The sequence below is a fragment of the Trichechus manatus genome, unplaced genomic scaffold (genome assembly GCF_000243295.1).
Source record: "Trichechus manatus latirostris isolate Lorelei unplaced genomic scaffold, TriManLat1.0 scaffold00027, whole genome shotgun sequence".
Classification (NCBI taxonomy): Eukaryota; Metazoa; Chordata; class Mammalia; order Sirenia; family Trichechidae; genus Trichechus; species Trichechus manatus.
In genome coordinates, this window is record NW_004443963.1 from 21,430,999 (window position 1) to 21,439,962 (window position 8,964).

The following is an 8,964-nucleotide window of genomic DNA, read 5'->3' on the forward strand; positions in this document are numbered from 1 at the left end:
CTAACATAAGGACTGGTTGTCTAAACCCACAAGTAGCTCCATGGGAAAAAAGGCCTGGCAATTTGCTCCCATAAAGATTACAGCCTAGGAAACTATAGCAGCTGTTGCACACTGTCCTATAGTGCACTATAAGTTGGAACTGCCTTGATGGCACACAAAACAAAAAGTAGTTTTTAAATTCAGTTATGTTCTTTATATTCATTGGTACTCAATTATTCCTCACCTAGACTAGTGAAGGCCCCCATATCGCCAAACTGAGATAACCTGAATTGTTAACCAAATATCAATTATTTGTGCTCACTTCCAACCACTGCTTCATGATATTGAAGTTATTCTGTAAATCATGGGTGGGAAATGTATAGAGAAATGGTACTTGTAAATGTGGGAATGCATTGGGGTGGAAAGACATTGCAATAGACTCAAAGACAAAAGACCTGATTCTACTAAGTGATGGAATTAGGAAATGAAACTAACCTTTGAATTCATTATCAGTTGAAATTGGCTTCAATTTATTTACAGTATCTCAATAAGGCTAACATTAGTAACAATTACAAAAAGATTTAAATCCTAACACTGTATGGGATTATGTGTAACATTAGGCTCAAAGCCAAGAGTTTGTTTATTTTGCCTTGTGCCTCTCAGCAGGTCTCTGCCGTGGGTGACAGGGAAACAAGCAATCACTCAGAAGTGACTGACTTCATTCTTGTAGGCTTCAGGGTCCGCCCAGAGCTGCATATCTCCTCTTCCTGCTATTTCTGCTTGTATATTCCATGATCCTTCTAGGGAACATTGGGATGATGGTCATTATCATGACTGATCCCTGGCTGAACACACCAATGTATTTTTTCCTAGGCAACCTCTCCTTCATTGATCTCTTCTATTCATCTGTGATTGCACCCAAGGCTATGATCAACTTCTGGTCTGAGAGCAAGTCTATCTTCTTTGCAGGCTGTGCGACTCAGCTCTTTCTCTTTGCCCTCTTTATTGTGACTGAGGGATTTCTCCTGGCAGCCATGGCTTATGACCGCTTCATTGCCATCTGCAATCCACTCCTCTACTCTGTTCAGATGTCAACACATCTCTGCACTCAGTTGGTGGCTGGTTCCTATTTCTGTGGCTGCATCAGCTCAGTTCTTCTGACCAGCATAACTTTCACCTTGCCCTTTGGTACTTCTCAAGCCATTGACCATTTCTACTGTGATAGTCGCCCACTTCAGAGGATTTTGTGTTCTGATCTCTATTTCTATAAAATAGTGTTTTTTTCTTTATCCAGCAGCATCGTCTTGCCTACCATCATAGTCATTATTGTTTCTTACATGTATATTGTGTCTACAGTTCTCAAGATTCGCTCTACTGAGGGACGTAAGAAGGCCTTGTCCACTTGCAGCTCTCACCTGGGAGTCGTGAGTGTGCTGTATGGTGCTGTCTTTTTTATGTATCTCACTCCTGACAGATTTCCTGAGCTGAGTAAAGTGGCCTCTTTATGTTACACCCTAGTCACCCCTATGTTGAATCCTTTGATTTACTCTCTGAGAAACAAAGATGTCAAAGAAGTTCTGAGAAAGATCCTGAAGAAAAAAATAGTTGTATTTAATTCTTTTTTAACAGTGATATAGATGAAAGTTTTGGATAGTGACAATAATTTAGTGAAGCACTGAGGCAAAGAATGTTCCCATTGATGTTGGAAATATTTAGGTTAAAGAGTTTATTTATTTTGATTCTGTGTGCTTACCTCTGAGAAATATATTTGGGCTATATTTTCTGTAGTTATTGATTTTGAAGTGACTTTCTATGTATTTCATAATTTTGGGTAAAGATAATAATTGTCATTTTTTTAATGAAAATATATTTTCTACATTGCACCTATCTTCCTGATGATGTTTGAGATGTATTAATTTTCTTGAGTTAGAAATATGTAATGTGTTTGAAATGTTATAGGCAGAGGCAACAAAAGTTGATGTAATAAGCAAAGGAAACAAAATCTTAGCTTTATTTAATAAATATTTTTCAGTGTGTAGTGAGAACTTGATACTTTTCACTGAACAGAGTCATAAAGGTGACTTGGTGAGTCTCCCTTATTTCCAGAAGCTGAATGACTGACACTATTTATTTCATGGTTTCTCTGGCTTCATTTGTCATTATTTTGTCCCCCATCTAAATATTTATTAGATCAATAAAATATTCAATAAATATAAAAAAATAAATAGCCAATAAAATGAAAGCTACTTTGAAAATAAACAGAAAGTCAAGATAATCAATTTTTGTTATATATGCCTTTGTGAGTATTTATCCATCAAATTAATATTTATTGAATTCTAATACCTTCTTGGCCCTATGATAAATAGGTATATAGGTATATAGGCCCTAAAACCAAACCAAACTTGTTGCCATCGAGTCAATTCCAACTCATAGCGACCCTACAGGGCAGAGTAGAACTGCCTCATAGGGTTTCCAAGGAGTGACTGGTGGATTGGAATGGCTGACCTTTTGGTTAGCGGCCATATGCTTAACCACTGAGCCACCGGGGCCTCATATAGGCCCTGGGTATAAATAATTTCCATACTTATGAAACTCACAGTCAAATAAGAGAGACAACTTGTTAAACAGAGACCTAAAATGTTGTGTAGTTAACACAGTGAATAAAGACATGTATAGAGATACAAACGGAGCCTCTAAATGCAAGTGGTCATAATGGTCAGCGAAAACTTCCTAAGCACATTTTTTTAAATGGATAGAAATGAGTCAGATGAAACAGGTTTTCCATGCAAAGAGAAATAAAGGATTATGTGATGTACTGCATGAAGTTTAATAACTTATTTTTAATGGACAAGGCAGGGAGTGACCGATGAGATTTAAAAGGAAAACCTTGGAAATTATGGATGCCTACATGTCAAGCAATGGATGATAGCCTTTATTCTGACGAAAGCAGAAAATAATGGCGATTTTTTTTTTAAAGTAGTAATTAGAGCTATTTGGCATTTACAAAAATTACACTGGTAGCTCTGTAGAAAATAAATATTAATAGATGAGAGACCTAGAAAATGTTGTGGGAGTCCAAGAAAGAGGTGAGAATGGCTTTAACGGTGGAAGTTGTGTTAGAGGTAAATGAAGGGGGAGAATATGTTAAAAATAGCAAGTAAACTAACTGAATATATTAATTGATTATCTGATGAAATAAGAATAAGGTTAAAGTAAATAGTGACTTCTAATGTTTGAGCACCAATGACAAAGGAAATGCTACCCTATAAATTGGGAGAGAAAACATAAGAGTAATAAAAGTTAATAGTTGAGAGAACAAGCTCAGCAGCCAGACTATTTTTAAATTTGTTTTGGCTCATGTCATTTTGGGAGAGTTACATAATATACTTACTTGTTGATTTCCTCATAGAAAATGGGATGCATAATAGTGTCTACCACATAAGAAATATTTGAAGGATTAAACGATATAAATTTCTTACAAACTTGTTAAATTCATATATTTAACTAATACCGGATTTGTTCTTTCCTCACTCCTTGATACTATATCATGTCCACAAAATCTGAAAGATGCTTACAATAATTTCCTTAGCCCACTTCACTTGATTCTCTACCACGGAGCATCCTCAGTTCTCCAGACTTACTTATGTTTTCATTTCAATAGATAAATCTTGAGAAACTATTTACTGTATTATTTCAGGGTTTATCTTTTTAAGCTGAGAAGTACCATAGTTTTACCCAAATAAAGTATACCTTGCCAGCTGCTCCCTCCCCCCAGGGGTTTTTTCATAAGCACTGCTATGCCAATTTTTAAAAATATATTACAGTAAAGAAAAAAAATTAGGATAGAGTGCTTATGAAAATACCTTGTGGAGGAGAGAGTGGTTGGCAAACACACACAGAAGGTGCCTGTTATTTGCATAAAAATACTGTATTAGAATAGATTGAAAGTGAGAAAAAAGGAACAGTGCCCCAATTAGATGGAAAATAGCATCTTATCATCAAACACTATATCTATTTATCTCTCAACTCATTTTTTAAAGAATAACCCTCTCTTTTACCTTAACTAATTTCTAGTCCTTCATTCATGTTTTAATACAGAATACTAGAGAAAATGGAGGACTCACTAGGTTACAAATAAAGCATTGGTCATGACACAACATTTGAGAAGATTTTCAGGTAAGTGGTCACTGTGCTAAGGTGGTGTATTTTCTTTCACCTAAGATGGAGAAAAAAGATGTTTAGGTTAGAAAGAGACATATTTCCTAATTTGCCTCCAGGAGATAAAATGCAGACCCCTTCACCCAACACTCTGAGACCTAGAATGAAGCAAGCATTCAACAAAAGAAACTCCTAATTCTGTATAATTCCAGTCCACCCGAGTCCCAAGCACAGGTCTTTATCCACCGGATATTAGCAGTCTTACATTAAACCAAGAAAAAAGGAATTTAACAATGGGATGACTATTGGGAAGAAAAATATTCTTCTATATTTTCCTTTAACCATGTGCTGCAAACCCCCATCTGACAAACACCACACACACACACACACACACACACATATAAATACAAACACAGTTTCTTTCTCTCTCTCTCACACACACACACACACACACACACACATCAAGAACACGGGACTTACTCTCCCCCGTTTTCAGCCAAGGGATACAATATCTCCCCAAGAGAAACAGACCACCAGCATTTCTTATTCTCTCTAGCTCTGTGTTGCAGGAGCTCTATTCCAGGCAAAAGTACCCAAAAGGTATGGGGATCTCTTACCCTACCCAGCCCTCGTTTGTAAGTTGGAAGCTCTACTTGAGGCATGACAGGCCAAGAGTACTGGAGCTCCATTCACTCTTACCCCAGCTCAGTCATAAGGTAGAGGTTCCATGCCAAGAGAGGCAAGGTGAGATGATTAGAGGCTACCTATCCCATCTAGCAACTACATCTTATAGCAGGGGTGTGCTAAATACAGGGCAATGTGGCTTAATCATAATTTTAGCAATGGTTAAAACCATGAGGCAGGAGATCGACAGGGAGATAGAAGACTTGAACGACACTATAAACCTACTAAGCCTAACAGACACCTATAAAACATTTCACCCAACAACACCATAATACATATTCTTCTCAAGTGAACTTGGGACATTCTCCAGAGTAGTCAATATGCTAGGACCTAAAACAGGCCTTAGCAAATTTCAAAGGATTAAATTCATATAAAGTATACTATCCAGACACATGAAGTTAGAAATCAGTAACAACAACAACAACAACAAAAAAGTGGGTAATTCATGAATATGTGGAAAGTAACGCACTTTTAAATGAATGGATCAAGTGGTTCAAATTTGGGTGGAACAGGTCAAGGGATCCCAAATGGGATGAATAAGTCAGAAGAGAAATAAGAAAACACTTTCATAGGAATGAAAATGAAGACACTACATACTAAAATTTATAGGATGCAGCTAAATCAGTGCTAAGAGGGAAATCTACGATAGTAAATGCCTGCACGAAAAAAGAACAAAACACAACTCTACAACCTAAACTCCAACAATAAGATACTGAAAAGATAAGATCAAAACTAAATCTAAAGCAACCAGAAGGAAGGAAATAATAAAGATTATATTGGAAATTAGTAACATAAAGAAGAGAAATACAATAGAAGTAATCAATGAAACCAACAGTTGGTTCTTTGAAAAAATTACAAAAACTGACAAATCTTTAGCTAGTCTGACCAAGAAAAAGAGAAAGACAACTCAAATTACTGTAATCTGCAATGAAAGAAGAGACTTCACTGCCAAGCTTAGAAAAATAAATAGAATTAAAAGTAATACTATGAACACCAATATGCCAACAAATTAGATAACTTAGACACATTTCTAGAGAGACACGAACTACTGAAACTGACTCAAGAGGAAATAGAAAATCTGAAAAGACATATAACAAGTATAGAGATTGAATTAATAATTGACAAACATCCCACAAAGAATAGCTCAGGCAAGATGGTTTTACTGGTAAATTTTCGCAAACGTTTAAAGAAGAATTAACACCAATCAACAAATTCTTCCAAAAAGTAAAGAAAGAAGGCACCCTCCCAACTCAATCTATGAGAGCTGTATTACCCTGATACTCAGAACAGACAAAAAATCACAAAAAAGAAAACTATGGATCAATATTACTTATGACTATAGATGCAAAAATACCAGCAAACTAAATGTAGCAACATATAAAAAAAATTATACACCATGAGCAAGTGGGATTAATCCAAGGAATGTAAGGTGGTTTTAATATCCAGAAATAAAATATTGTAATATACAGTATGTTGTGAGGTGGAAGGAGTTTGGGACGAATCAGAGAAAATGAAATCACCATGAGATCACAGTGTCTCTCAACCAGCTGGTTAGCATGAGTCAGGATGGACTCAGTGGCAACTAACAACAACACACTGACAGATGCATAGCTGGAACATTCCATCGCAACAGGAGACCTTCCAGAAACAAGTGGCCAAGGAAGGCACCAGAATAAGAAAAGACAAAGGAACAGTCAGTGAAGAGAAGAGAAAAAGGGTGAGTGGAGGGCATACTTGGTCTGTGAGCCTAGGAAATCTGCCTCTGTATCAAGGTGGGGAGTCTGTGGGTCAGATTTCAAGGAGCATCAGTAGCTTGGATTCCTTATAATCACAGGACTTTATCTTATCCTTGTCTTGCAGATGTTGGATGAAGTTACATGGAGTATGTAAAGCTTTGTGGGGTATATAAAAAGCCCCACAAAACTGTGGCTAAAAATCTGCTTATTTGGACTATTTTTAAAACAACTGGATGTGTAAACATTTGACTTTGGTGCTGGTAGACAAAAAGGCTTTGGTTTGCCCTGAACAAGTAAAAAACCTGGGGCTAATACACAGAGGCTATTTTTTGCTCATTTATGTAACATTATATCTGTAGTTTAAAAAGGAAGATGTAAAGCTCCCTGTTTTACTTCTTGATTACAAAAGTATCAAAGTAACACCTTGTATATAAGAAATACCGAGGAATTCATTTTAAAAAGTATTAGAACTAAAGAGTTCAGCAAGGTTGCCAGATATAAAATCAATATACAAAAATCAATTGTATTTTATACATTTGAAATGAAAAATCTGATAATTAAATCAAGAAAACAATTTCATTTGCAATAGCATCAAAAGAATCAAATAATAGTGTTGTTAGGTGCGTTCCAGTCACTTCTGACTCATAGTGACTCTATGTACAACAGAATGAAACACTGCCTGGGTCGTGTGCAATCCTCACAATCGTTGTTATGCTTGAGTCCATTGTTGCAGCCACTCTGTCAATCCATCTCGTTGGAAGTCTACCTCTTTCTTGGTGACTCTCCTCTACCAAGCATGATGTCCTTCTCCAGGGACTGATCCCTCCTGATAACATGTCCAAAGGATGTGAGACAAAGTCACACTATCCTAGCTCTAAGGAGCATTCTGGCTACACTTCTTCCAAGACAGATTTGTTCATTCTTTTGGCAGTCCATGCAATAGTCAATATTCTTTGCCAACACCATAATTCAAAGAAGTCAATTCTTCTTCGGTCTTTACTCATTGCCCAGCTTTCACATGCATATGAGGTGATTGAAAAAACCATGGCTTGATTCATGTGCACCTTAGACTTTAAAGTGACATCTTTGCTTTTTAACATTTTAAAGAGATCTTTTGTAGCAGATTTGCCCAGTGCAATGCTTCATTTGATTACTTGACTGCTGCTTCCATGGGTGTTGTATGTGGCTCCAAGTAAAATGAAATCCTTTACAACCTCAACATTTTCTCCATTTATCATGATGATCCTTATCGGTCCAGCTGTGGGGATTTTTCTTTTCTTTATGTTGAGGTGTAATCCATACTGTAGACTGTAGTCTTTGATCTTCATCAGTAAGTGCTTCAAGTCCTCTTCACTTTCAGCAAGCAAGGTTGTGTCATCTGCATATCGCAGGTTATTAATGAGTCTTCCTCCAGTCCTGATGCCATGTTCTTCTTCATATAGTCCAGCTTCTCAGATTATTTGCTTAGCATACAGATTGAATAAGTATGGTGAAAGGATACAACCCTGACACACACCTTTCCTGACTTTAAACCACGCAGTTGTCTCTGTGTTCTGTTCAAACAACTGCCTCTTAATCTGTGTACATTTTCCTCATGAGCACAATTGAGTGTTCTGGAATTCCCCATCTTCACAATATTATCCATAATTTGTTATGATCCACACAGTCAAATGCCTTAGCAGAGTCAATAAAACACGGGTGAAAATCTTTCTCGGATTCTCTGCTTTCAGCCAGGATCCATCTGACATCAGCACTGACATCCCTGTTCCAAGTCTTCTGAATCCAGCTTGAATTTCTGGCAGTTCCCTGTTGATATACTGCTGCAACCATTTTCAAATGATCTTCAGCAAAATTTTACTTGCTTGTGATATGAACGATATTGTTTGAAAATTTCTGCATTCTGTTGGATCACCTTTTTTTCGAATAGGCCTAAATATGGATCTCTTCCAGTCTATTGGCAAGTAGCTGTCTTCCAAATTTCTTGGTATAGGTGAGTGAACACTTCCAGCACTTCATCCATTTGTTGAAACATTTCACTTGGTGTTCTGTCAATTCCTGGAGCCTTGTTTTTCACCAGTGCCTTCAGTGCAGCTTAGACGTCTACCTTCAGTACTATCGGTTCTTGATCATATGTTACCTCCTGAAATGATTGAATGTCTACCAATTCAATAAAATGATTAGAAATAAATTCAACAAAAGAAATACAAAACTTATACTCTGAAAACTATAAAACATTGTTGAAAGAAATTTAAGAATATTTTTTAAAAAGTGGGGAGAGAGTCCATGTTATTGGCAAAAAAAATTAAACCACTGCCATCGAGTCAATTCCAGCTCATAGCAACCCCACAGGTTTCCAAGGTTTGAAATCTCTATAGAAGTTAACTGCCACATCTTTCTCCTGCAGAGC

The 8,964-nt window shown here is 36.8% G+C and overlaps 1 pseudogene; it reads left to right on the forward strand.

Annotated features, from left to right (window-relative positions):
• The first annotated feature begins 585 nt into the window (after positions 1-585).
• LOC101354823 (olfactory receptor 9K2-like) lies at positions 586-4,503 on the forward strand (annotated as a pseudogene).
• Positions 4,504-8,964: the final 4,461 nt, after the last annotated feature.